This window comes from Neofelis nebulosa, chromosome X (genome assembly GCF_028018385.1).
Source record: "Neofelis nebulosa isolate mNeoNeb1 chromosome X, mNeoNeb1.pri, whole genome shotgun sequence".
Lineage (NCBI taxonomy): Eukaryota > Metazoa > Chordata > Mammalia > Carnivora > Felidae > Neofelis > Neofelis nebulosa.
Window position 1 is genome coordinate 65888442 of NC_080800.1, and position 12664 is coordinate 65901105.

The 12664-nt window shown below is 35.2% G+C and overlaps 1 protein-coding gene across 3 annotated transcripts in view; it reads left to right on the top strand.

Annotated features, from left to right (window-relative positions):
- GPR174 (G protein-coupled receptor 174) overlaps positions 1–12664 on the top strand; it is a 47807-nt gene that overhangs the window by 8869 nt on the left and 26274 nt on the right. Inside the window, exon 1 of one of the 3 annotated variants that reach the window (XM_058712613.1) lies at positions 9600–9692. The exons of the other annotated variants lie outside the window; for them this stretch is intronic. The gene's annotated coding sequence lies outside the window, so the exon portion shown is untranslated. Of the gene's footprint in view, positions 1–9599; positions 9693–12664 lie in introns of those variants that run through there. 3 annotated transcript variants of the gene reach the window in all.

The window sequence follows — 12664 nt, forward strand, 5'->3', positions numbered from 1 at the left end:
GTCTCAGTGAAGTTTGTGCATAACATCTTCTACTTCTTGGTCATGGATACGTTAGCTTAAATCCACTGATAAAATATCAGTTTTTTTGAGCTTAAAAAATAGAGACACTGTCTTTATTTCGCTTAGCATTATATCTTCTAGGTCAGTTAATGTTGTTGCAAATGGTAAGATCACATTATTTTTTATGGATGAGTAATATCGCTTTCTATACCTTTTTTTAATCCATTAACTAAGGATAGGCACTTGGGTTGCTTTCATATCTTGGCTATTGTAAATAATGCTGCAATAAACATAGGGGTACATATATCTTTTAGAATTAGTGTTTTCTTTTTCTTTGGGCAAATACCCAGTAGTGGAATTATTGTATCTATTGTAATTATATTTTTAATTATTTCAAGGAATTTCCACACTTTTTTTCACAGTGGCTGCACCAATTTGCAGTCCCACCAACAGTGCTCAAGTGTTTATTTTTCTTCACATCATCACCAACACTTGTTATTTATTGTACTTTTGAGTTTAGCCATTCTGACATGTGTAAGGTGATATCTCATTATGGTTGTGATTTATATTTCCCTGATGATTAGTGATGTTGAGCATCTTTCCATGTGTCTGTTGGTCATCTGTATGTCTTCTTTGGAAAAAAAGTTTTTTAGGTCCTCTGCCCATTTTTAACCAGATCATTTTTTTGTGTGTTGAGTTGTATACGTCCTTTATATATTTTGGAAATAACCCATTATTATTCATATCATTTTCAATAACTTCTCCCTTTCAGTAGGTTGCTTTTTGGTTTGTTGATGGTTTCCTTCACTGTGTGCAAGTCTTGTGTTTTGGTGTAGTCCCAACAATTTAATTTTGCTTTTGTTTCACTTGCCAGATGAAACATACCTAGGAAAATGTTATGGCCCATGTCAAAGAAATTACTGTCTATGTTTTCTTCAAGGAATGTTATGGTTTCAGGTCTCACATTTAGGTCTTTAATCCATTTTGAGTTTATTTTTGTATATAGTGTAAGGAAGTTGTCCAAATTCATTCTTTTTCATGTAGCTGTCCAGGTTTCTCAACACCATATCTTTCCAAATATATATTCTTCTCTCCTTTGTTATAGCTTAATTGATAATAATGTGTGGATTTGTTTCTGGGCTGTGTATTCTGCTCCACTGATCTCTATCTATTTTTGTCCCAGTACCATGTTGTTTTGATTATTGCAGCTTCCTAGTATATCTTAAAATCTGGGATTGTGGTATCTGCAGTTTTATTCTTCTTTTTCAAGATTGTTTTGGGTATTTGGGGTCTTTATTGGTTCCATGTCCAATTTTAGGATTATTTGTTCTAGTTCTGTGAAAAATACTGCTGGTATTTTTTATAGGAAGTGCATTATATGTATAGATTTCTTTGGGTAGTATGGACATTTTAACAATATTTATTCTCCCAATCGGTGATCAAGAAATATCTTTCCATTTCATTGTGTCATTTTAAGTTTCTTTCATCAGTATTTTATAGTTTTATTCACCTTCTTGGTTAAATTTGTTCCTCTGTGTTTTATTATTTTTGATGCAATTGTAATTGGGATTGTTTTCTTAATTTATCTTTCTTCTACTTCATTATTAGTGTACAGAAATGCAAAAGACTTCCTTATATTAATTTTGTTTCCTGCAAATTTGCTGAATTCATTTATCAGTTCTAGGAGTTTTTTGGTAGTATCTACAGGGTTTTCTATATAGAGTATCATATCATCTGCAAATAGTGCCAGTTTTTTTTTATTTATTTTATTTTATTTTATTTTATTTTATTTTATTTTATTTTATTCATTTTATTTTTAACATTTGTTTATTTTGGGGACATAGACAGAGCATGAACGGGGGGAGGGTCAGAGAGAGAGGAAGACACAAAATCTGAAACAGGATCCAGGCTCTGAGCTGTCAGCACTGAGTCTGACGCGGGGCTCAAACTCACAGACTGTGAGATCATGACCTGAGCCGAAGTCAGATGCTTAACCAACTGAGCCACCCAGGCGCCCCAATAGTGACAGTTTTACTTCTTCCTTACCAATTTGGATGCCTTTTTTTCCCCTTTTCTGATTACTGTGGATAAGATTTCAAGTACTATGTTGAATAAAAGTGGCAAGAATGGATATCCTTGTTTTGTTCCAAATATTACAAAAAAAAAAACCTCTCAGGTTTTCCCCATTAGGTATGATGTTAGGTGTAGTTTTCATTATATGGCTTTCGTTATGTTGAGGTATGTTCCCTCTAAGCTTACTTTGTTGAGGGTTTTTATCATGAATGGATGCTGTACTTTGTCAAATGCTTTGTCTGCATGTATTGAGTTGAACATGTGGCTTTTATCCTTTCTCCTGTTAATGTGGTGTATCTAATTGATTGATCTGAGAATATCAAAACACACTTGTATCTCAAAAGTAAATCCCCTGATGAGGAGTGACATTGAGCATCTTTTCATGTGCCTGGGAAGGAAAAAAAAAAAGTTAGAGAGGGAGAAAGCCAAACCATAAGAGACTCTTAAAAACAGAATAAACTGAGGGTTGATGGGAGGGTGGGAAGGAGGGGGGTGGGTGATGGGCATTGAGGAAAGCACCTGTTGGGCTGAGCACTGGGTGTTGTATGGAAACCAATTTGACAATAAATTTCATATTAAAAAAATATTTAAAAAAAGTAAATCCCACTTGATCATGGTGACTGATTTTTAGCAAAATATTTATTTATTTATTTTGGAGAACACAAGTGGGGGAGGGGCAAGAAAGGGGCACAGAGGATCTGAAGCAGGCTCTGTGCTGACAGACTGACAGCAGTGAGCTCGATGTGGTGCTTGAACTCATGAACCACAAGATCATGACCTTAGCTGAAGTCAGATACTTAACCAACTGGGCCACCCAGGTGCCCTAGTGACTTTTTAAAAGGTATTATTGGACTTGGTTTGCTAATATTATGTTGGAGATTTTTTCATCTAGGCTCATTAGGGATATTGGTCTGTAGTTTTATGTAGTGTCTTTAACTGTTTTTAGTATTAGGGCAATGCTGGCCATAAGGCCAAATGGCCAAATTCATAAGAATGAATTTGGAAGGTTTCTTTCCTCTTTTATTTTTTGAAATGCTCTGAGAAGTATAGGTAGTAACTCTTCTTTTCATGTTTGGTAGAATTCACCCACGAAGGCATCTGTTCCTGGACTTTGTCTGCTGGGAGTTTATGATTACTGAGTCCATTTCATTGCTAGTAATCTGTCTTTTCATTTTTTGATTACTTCCTGATTGTATTTAGAAAGGTTATTATTTGCATGGATTTATATATTTCTTCTAGGTTGTACAATTTTTTGGCATACATTTTTTTGTCATGTCAATACAAATTCTTTCTATTTCTCTGATGTCAGTTGCTATTTCTTTTTCTTCATCTGATTTTATTTATTTACCTTTTTTGTGCCTGGCTAAAGGTTTAACAATTTTTTTCAGTCTTTTCAAAGAAACAGTTCCTAGTTTTATTGATCTGTTTTTGTTTTTTGTTTTTTGTTTTTTGTTTTTTTAGTCTCCATGTCATTTATTTCTATTCTAATCATTATTTTTACCTTCCTTCTACTGGCTTTGGGCTTTGATTTTTTTTTATTTTTCTAGCACATTTAAGTCTAAGGTTAGGTTATTTATTTGAGGTTGTTTTTATTCCTTAGGTAAGCCTGTGTTATTATAATCTTCTTTCTCACAACAGCCTTTGCTGCATCCCAAAGATATTGTGCTTCTATTTTCATTTCTCTCCACTTGTTATTTTATTTTATCCTTGATTTCTTTTTTTTTTTAAATAAAGATTATTTAATTTTGAGAGAGAGAGATAGAACATCAGCAGAGGAGGGGTAGAGAGAGAGGGAGACACAGAATCTGAAGTGCAGGGCTTGAACTAATGAACCATGAGATTGTGACCTGAGCTGAAGTTGGATGCTTAACTGACTGAGCCACCCAAGTGCCCCTCTCCTTGATTTCTTGGTTGACCCATTAGTGGTTGACTAGCATTTTATTTAGCCTCCATGTATTTGTGTTATTTCAAGATTTTTCTTGTGATTGGTTTCTAGTTTCATACCATTGCTGTTGACAAAGAATCAAGATATGATTTCGACTTAAAAAAAATGAGACTTTTTTGTGGCCTAATATGTGATGTATTCTGGAAGATGTAGCATATGCACTTGAAAAGAGTGTGCATTTGACCGCTTTTGAACGAAATGTTCTGAATATATATTAATTCCATCTTTTCCAATGTATCATTCAAAGCTACTGTTTCCTTGTTGATTTTCTGTCTGGATGATCTATCCATTGTTTTAAGTGGAGTGTTAAAGTCCCTTATTGTATTATAGATTTTTGCTTTTATATCCGTTAATACTTGCTTTATTTCTTTGGGTGCTCCCATTCTGAGCCCATAAATATTTACAATTGTTATATATTCTTGTTTGATTATTTCATGATTACATGAAAGAATACTTTGTTTTTTTGTTACAATCTTTGTTTTAAAGTCTATTTTGTTTAATATAAGTACTGCTACCAGTTTTATTTTCCCTTCCAGTTGCATGATAAATGTTTTTACATCTTTTCACTTTCAATCTGCAGATTTCTTCAGGTCTGTCATGAGTCTCTTGTATGCAGAATATAGATGGGTGTTGCTTTTTTGTATATTTATTTCTCCCTGTGTCTGCACCATTTAGTGCATTTATAATCAAAGTAATTATTGATAAGTATGCACTTACTGCCATTTTGTTACTTGTTTTACAGTTATATATTTTTTTCTGTTCCTTTTTTTCTTGCTCTCTTCCCTTGTAGTTTGATGGCTTTCTTTAGCGATATGCTTGGGTTCCTCTCACTATACTTTTTGCAATTCCATTATAGGTTTTTTTATTTGTGGTTACCATTAGGTTTATATATAACATACTATGTATATAGGAATCTATATTAAGTTGATGGTTGCTTAGGTTTAAAACCATTTTAAGTAAGCACTAAATTTTTACTCCACCCTCCATGTTATATATATAGATGTCATACTGTGTATCCTTTTATTATGTGAATTAATTAACTGATTTTTGTTGATATAATTGATTTACTGCTTTTGTGCTTTAACCTCCACACTGGTTTTATAAGTGATCGATCTATTACTTTTATTATGTTTCTATGTACTTGTAAAAATTTTTCCTTTTCTAAATTTCTTCTGATTATGGCATTTTCTCTCCACTCAAAGAATTTCCTTTAATGTTTCTTCTAAGGTAAGTTTAGTGGTGATGAACTCCTTTAAATTGTGTTTGCCTTGGAAACTCTTTATTAAACTCTCCTTCTATCTTGAATAGTAGCCTTGCTTGATAGAATATTTTTTTCTGCAGTTTTTTTTTCTTTTTTTACAGTTTCTTTTTTTTACAGTTTTTTTACACTTTTAAAATATCATCCCACTCCCTGAAAACATTTCTGCTGAAATATCAGCTGACAGCCTTAAGGGGTTTCCCTTTTATGTAACTGTTTTTTTTTTTTTTTTTTATGTAACTGTTTTTTTTTTCTTGCTCCTTTTAAAGCTCTCTATCACTACTTTTTACCATTTTAATTATTATGTGTCTTGGTGCAAGCTCCTTGGCTTCATTTTGTTGGTAGCTCTCTGTGATTCCTGAATCTGGATGTCTGTTTCCTTCCCCACATTAGGGAATTTTTCAGCTTTTTTTTTGTCAAATTAATTTTCCGTCCTTTTATTCTCTTTTTTTTTTCCTTCTGGAATCCTTATAATTCCAATATTATTACAACTTATGAAGTCACTGAGTTCCCTTAACCTATTCCCATTTTTTTATTAATTTTTCTTTGCCATTTAGCTTGGTTAGTTTCTATTAACTTGTCTCCCAGGTCGCTGATCTGTTTTCCTATTTCCTCTAATCTACTATATATTCTTTCTAGTGTATTTTTAAGTTCAGTTATTGAGTTTCTCATCTCTGACTGGTTCTCTCTCTCTCTCTCTCTCTCTCTCTCTTACATTTTCTGTCTCTTTGCTGTAGGTCTCAGGCATATTGCCAATCTCCATTCCATTTAACTCCTTTGCTGTGATTTTTCCCTGCTCTTCCGCTTGGAACATATTCACCTGTCTCCTCATGTTGTTTAAATTTCTGTGTTTGTTTCTGTGTATTAGGAAGTTCAGTTATGATCTGATCTTGACAGTAATGGCCTTATGAAGATGAAGTCCTGCAGTGCACTGTAGGGCAATGTCTCTTGGTCACTGGAACCAGGTACTTCAGGGGTGTCTTCTATGTGTGTTGCATGCACCTTACTATGGCGGTTGAACTGTGTTTGCCTTAAGTCTAGTAGGCTGTAAGGGCCTACTTTGTCTGTTGTAGGCAGGTTTTTGTCCTTGTACCTTGAAGGGGCCAGTCTAGGGTTGCCTTATTATTATACTTGGGTCAGACCAGATGCCTGCCTTTTTCTGGGGCTGCTTTTGCACTGAACTTCAGAGTGTTCTCCCTACATTGTCCCCTGAGAAGATTTACTTGATGGGTGGAACCTGCAGTCAGACCTAGATGTTTGCCTTCAGTCTGTCTCTTGGGGTTGCAGTGACCCCAAATTAAAAGGGCTTTCTCTTTGTGAAGTTTTGTTGGCAGGTGGAGCTGGCAGTCAGACAAGATATCTGCCCCCAGCCCACTGCTGGGGCCATGGTTGGGTTGTGTGTGTAGTTATCTTTCCTTATCTCCAGGGCAGGATTCACTTTGGAAGGACTACTGTTGAGTGGGTTGGACTGGACAGGCAACTATGCAGAACATGGGGATGGGGCCTGCAGTGTTTGCAAAATAGGTGAAGAGTGTTCAAGTTGGTTTCAGCAGGTATCTGGCTATCTAGGTTGGCAATGGGGAGAGAAATTATGACCACCAGTTCTTTTGTCCTTGAAGTCTTTTAAATATCCTTGTTACTCCAGCACATGTTCTGAAATTAGTAAATAAATCTCCTTCCCATATACCTCAGGCACTTTTTAAACTGCTGCTTCTATGTTGTATCTTTCAGGGTGGGTTGTTTATTATACTGTCTCTTTAATAGCTGGGATTCAATTTTCCCTCTGGCTCTTCCACAGTTAAAAATGCTGATTTTTAAAGCACCCAGAGTTAAGCTGTTCTTAGTGTAAAAGTGCAAATTTAAGCCCCACTGTTTTTCAAAGCCAAATGTTATGAGGACTCATCTGGCCAGTGCAGGTCCTTTGTATCTGGGGTGCCTGCTGTGGGGCCTATTCCTCTTCTTTTCCATGCTTGTGGTGTCCCTCCCATGTGTGGTTAGTCTGACCAGGAGTTTGGTTCATAACCACATTTCTTTCCCTACTACCATTTTTATGTGATCTCTTCTCTAGGATTAACTATGGAAAGTCTGTTTTGCCAAGCTTTGGGTTGTTGCCTGGGTTAGATGCACTGGTGTGGCTATTTGGCGTATTCCTGGGTGGAGGTAAACTTAGGATCCACTTATTCACCTTCTTCCCAGGCTAATCAAATCAAGCTTTGTACTAGTTTTAAGCTGTGAGAACTCAAAGGAACCTCAGGGATAATACAGTCTAACTATTAAATTTTACAGATGAAATATTGAGGTCCAGAGATAAAAGTAATTTTTCCAAAGTCATTTAACCAATTAGTGGTAAAGTGAAGACTAGAAGCAGGTGTCCTATGTGTATGACCTGTATTTTCCCCCCTATACCCTGCTTTCTCTCAGCTTATGTGTCCTGTCTTGGGAGTTGAAAAAAACCCAGAAAGTAACACAGAATACTTTTAGGGCATATGATTTTTCTAGAAGAAATTGATGAAGTGACCCCCACCATCTTTTTGATATCTTACATGATTCCTGTCCCTGAAATATAATAAGTAAAAAGATTTTTTTAAAGTGCCTGAGAATATTCACCACTTTAATTAAATCTGTTTCTGTCCAGCTGGATTTGTCTGGTGATGTTTATTATTAGTCTGTAACTCTTCTCAGTCACTGAATTCTGTCCCTATGAAATATTGTTCTAGTTTGTCTTCACATATCTGTCCCACTCAAGTAGTATTTGGATAGTCCTGGCTATGCCTTCACATACAACAAAGGACCAGTAGATTTCTTTCCTAGACCCCATGACAGACTACTATGGATTCTGGGCTCCTGGGAATGCCTTTGGCTTACTCTAGTCTATTTTATCCTCACTGCTATTTTTTTCTTCATCAAGTCTTTTTAAAGCATTTATTGAGAAGTCCCTGTATACCGAACATCTTATTTAGCATATGTTGGAGGCCAGAAGAAGAGGACAAATGATATGTATTGGCATCTATTATGTGCTAAGCACTGTCTTACTGGATTTTACTTGGGATATTTCAGGTAATTTTAACAATACCCCAGGAGTATACATTATTGTATACCCCAGGAGTATACCCCAGGAGTATATACCTGTATACCCCAGGAGTATACATTATTGTACTCATTGTACAAGAGGAAGAAACTGAGGTTAGGGTAGGGAGAAGAACAGAAAGCAAGTGGTTCAAGATTTCCCAACTGAAGCTGGCATTTTAACTCTAGTCACTTTTAAAGCAGACCCCTCCCCAAGAAGCTTGGAGTCTAGATGAGAAAAGGTTCTTAAAAGGATTAGATCGATACAAATTTGTTTAGGTGGAAGCTATTATGTTGGTTACCTGCCTTCTATGTTTCCTGCCCACTCCTCTCTTTTGTAGAATTCTCTACCAACACTTATGATATAATCTGGTTTCCCTGGTAATTCTAATATATTTCACCACCTAAAACTGTCCCCATCTATGTTCCTTTACTTCCCTTCTTCTACTAAGTAAAATGTATCTCCATTTGTATTTCATCATGTCCACTTTCTAAGGTGAAAACTAGCTTATATGATTCACTACAGTTAATGGATTAATGTGAAAATCTTCCTTGTAACATTTTCATTTACTAAGAAATCCCTGAAGACACAGTGCCTTAAAGAATTGAACCTATAATGGGATATTTCAGGCAATGTGGCAAGCCTGGGCAAGGGATCATTGGGTAACATGGAGTAAAGAGTAGTGAAATATGGTTTTTGGTGCCCCCAAATGACCCCACATGAGAAGCCTTTTACAAGCCTTGCAATGGTACCTGCAAGACAGTGTTTTGTAGAAGTTAATCTGTCTCAGCATCAACTGTGTTGACAGTAGCCATTTGGATATCCTTCCATGTGTATTCACTAATCAATGAAGTGGTTGTTGTTGTGAGAACTCTGAAAAGATCCCCAACTGAGAAAATGACAGTTTATACCCTCCAATTGTGTTGTGTTTGACTAGAAACTAGGATTTTTCTAGGCTAGTTCATCACAGTTAAGAGCTTCTTGTGACCAAGGAGGGACATGTGACCTCTGCCACTGACATTCTTATCATCTCTCACCCTTTCCAAAGGTTGCCAAGTCAGAAAAAATATGTCGGAGGGTAAAGGGATCCCATTTGACTTTGCTACCACTATCAACTAAATATAACTCTCTCCGTATATTTTTCACCCATATAATCCATTTTGGGGTCTCAGTATCCACCTGCTGAAATATCACAGCCCTCTATGAACATCTTTTTCGTGCTGAACTTGACCACTACTCTTGTATGTTTTTTTTCGGGCATAAATGAATTAAACCAGCAGATTCCCCATGGATTCCTCAGAAGACTTTATTGCTCTGATTAAGGAATTCCACCAGCACTGGAGAAAAATGTAGGTACTGAAGTATAGTCTTGATTCTGTTTTGGCATCATCCCTAAAAGAGTGCTTTTTCATTCTGTGAACAATGAACTGAGAGTCCTCCCCACACCCCTGTCCTACATTTGCTGATCCACTTGATATATTACCAGACAATAACCAGGTTCTTGCAGTCAGTGAGTGTATTTTTATAGAACATGAAGAGCTGCAGTTTCTGGAGTATTTGGTAGGATGTTATGTTCTTTAAAATATTGCCTTGTTGAGTCATATTGGAAACTGAGACAAAAGAAAAAAATGAGTAATGTTGATCCTGACTTTATTAAGTAAGCAAATACATAAATATCACTCAGCACATATTGTCCATTCTAGTTGTACAGTACAGAGTAATATGTGTGCATTGAGGAAACGGATGCCATTTACTGAGAAAGAATAATAGAGTATTTGAAGTGAAGAAGTGAATCACATGAATAATAGGCAAATGTCTATTTATTGATTGGTAAGCTTAAAAATCATTGAATCTTAGAACAGATTCTGAAGATGTAGACTTTGGAGAGAGGGGAGTGTTTATTATGTTTCCTTTTGGCTCCTTTTTCTGGATGTCTATTCTTAGAAGAAATGCATTATTGAAACACCAGCCTAGACATCTAACCATTGTAAGAGGACCTGTCTAATACTTAACTAATTTAAAAAATATCAGCATCAATATCTCATTGTGGCTCTCATTTGAATTTGCCTGATGATTAGTGATGTTGAGCATCTTCTCATGTGTCTGTTGGCCATTTGTATGTCTTCTGTGGAAAAATGTCTGTTCAGGTCCTCTGTCCTTTTTAAATCAGGTTATGTATGGTTTTATGATGTTGAGTTGTATACTTTTTAAAATATATTTTGGATATAAATGGAATATTAGATACATCATTTGCATATATCTTCTTCCATTCAGTAGGTGGTCTTTTTTTTCCACTGTGCAAAAGCTTTTTATTTTGGTGTAATCTGAATAGTTTAATTTTGCTTTTGTTTACTTGCCAGAGGAGACATATATAGAAAAATGTTTCTATGACCAATGTAAAAGAAGTTGCTACCTATATTTTCTTCTATAAGTTTTATGATATTTACCCAAAGAAAACAAAGACACTAATTTGGAAAGGTATAGGCACCCCTCTGTTTACTGCAGCACTATTTACAACAGACAAATTATGGAAGCAACCCATGTGTCCAGTGATAGATGAATGAAAAAAGAAGTGTATACACACACACACACACACACACACACTGGAATATTAATCAGCCATAAAAAAGAATAATAAGATCTTGCTATTTGCAAAAGATGGATGGACATAAAGATTATTATGCTAAGCAAGATAAGTCAGTCAGAGAAAGACAAATACCATGTGATTTCACTCATATATGGAATTTATGAAATAAAAAAATAAAAAGACAAACAAAAACATTGTTAAATACAGAGAACAAACTAGTGGTTGATAGAGGGGACATGGATGGGGGCATGGGTGAAGTAGATAAAGGGGATTAAGGGCACTCTTATCGTGATGAGCAATAAGTAATGTGTAGAGTTGTTGAATAACTATATCACACACTGGCAGCTAATATAGCACTGCATGTTAATTATACTTCAAACAAATCAGGAACAAAATGACTACATAGATCACTTAAACATGGAAAGAGAAAGACCTTAAACACAGTCACATTCACTTATATCTCTACCTAGGAGGTCAGGGTTTTAATAACTAACATAACTCCTTAGAGTGCTCATATTACCTGTACATGAATATGTTCACGTTTAAGTATTTAGTATATGAGTTTATGGACAAAATAAAGTATATGTTACTATAAAGTAACGTACCACACCTCAGTTGGAGGTATTAACAAATGAAAGTGCTGGTTGAACCTGAGTTACTGTTGTGATATAAAATTTAAATTAACTGGAGGATATTCAAGTACATTTTTATTTATTCATAGCCATAAAAGTCCCCTGTCAGGAAACAACCTCAGGCTTGAGAGAGAAAGAGAAATAATCAACTACAACTACTAGCCAAAAATAAAAAACAAAACAAAACAAGCAACAAAATAGAACATTTTTACTAATAAAAATGTTATGTATGCAAAGATATATAATTAGCTTTAATGATTTCCTCCTGGAGACATTAGTCTGAATTCAGTCTTTGGCCACTACATTTAGATAGATATGCATAAAGTTATTTTATACTATGTAAAATGCTAATAATTCATTTATTTATAAGCACATATTTATATAGAATTTACTATAGAAACTTAGAAATATTAACTTATTAAATACTCACAGAGGTAGGCACTATTATCTCATTTCACAGATGAAGCAACTGAGACACAGAAATGCTTAACATGCCCAAAGTCACATGGCTAGTCAGTGGCAGAATCTGATGGTTTTATTGAAGTGTAATGAACATAAAATGCTATGTTAGTTCCAGATGTACAACTATTGATCCAACAATCCTATACTACTCAGTGCTCACCATAACTGTAGTCACCATATGTCACCATACAGTATCATTACAATATTATTGACTGTTTTACTTATGCTGTCCTTTTTATCTCCATGACTTACTTATTTTACAACTCCAAGCTTGTACCTCTTAATCCCTTTATTTTACCCATCTGCCCAACTACCTCCCCTCTGACAGACTGGTTCTAGATTCCCACACTCTTGTCAACCATAAATGATGCCTTATTATTTATAAAATATTTGTATGTTATGCAATAATTATATATGTATCCACACATAAATATGGCATGGAATACCAGGGCCATTTAAAAACCAGAAGTAAAATGATACAATATTAGAGCTAAAAGAACCTTATAAATTTATTTGGTTGAACCTACACACTTCGAAGAAGAAATGAGGAAGGACAAGAGAAAGATGGCAGCAAACATCCTAGGCTTGCCTCATCCCAAGACCACAATTAGATAACTAGCAAATCATAATAATACCCCAG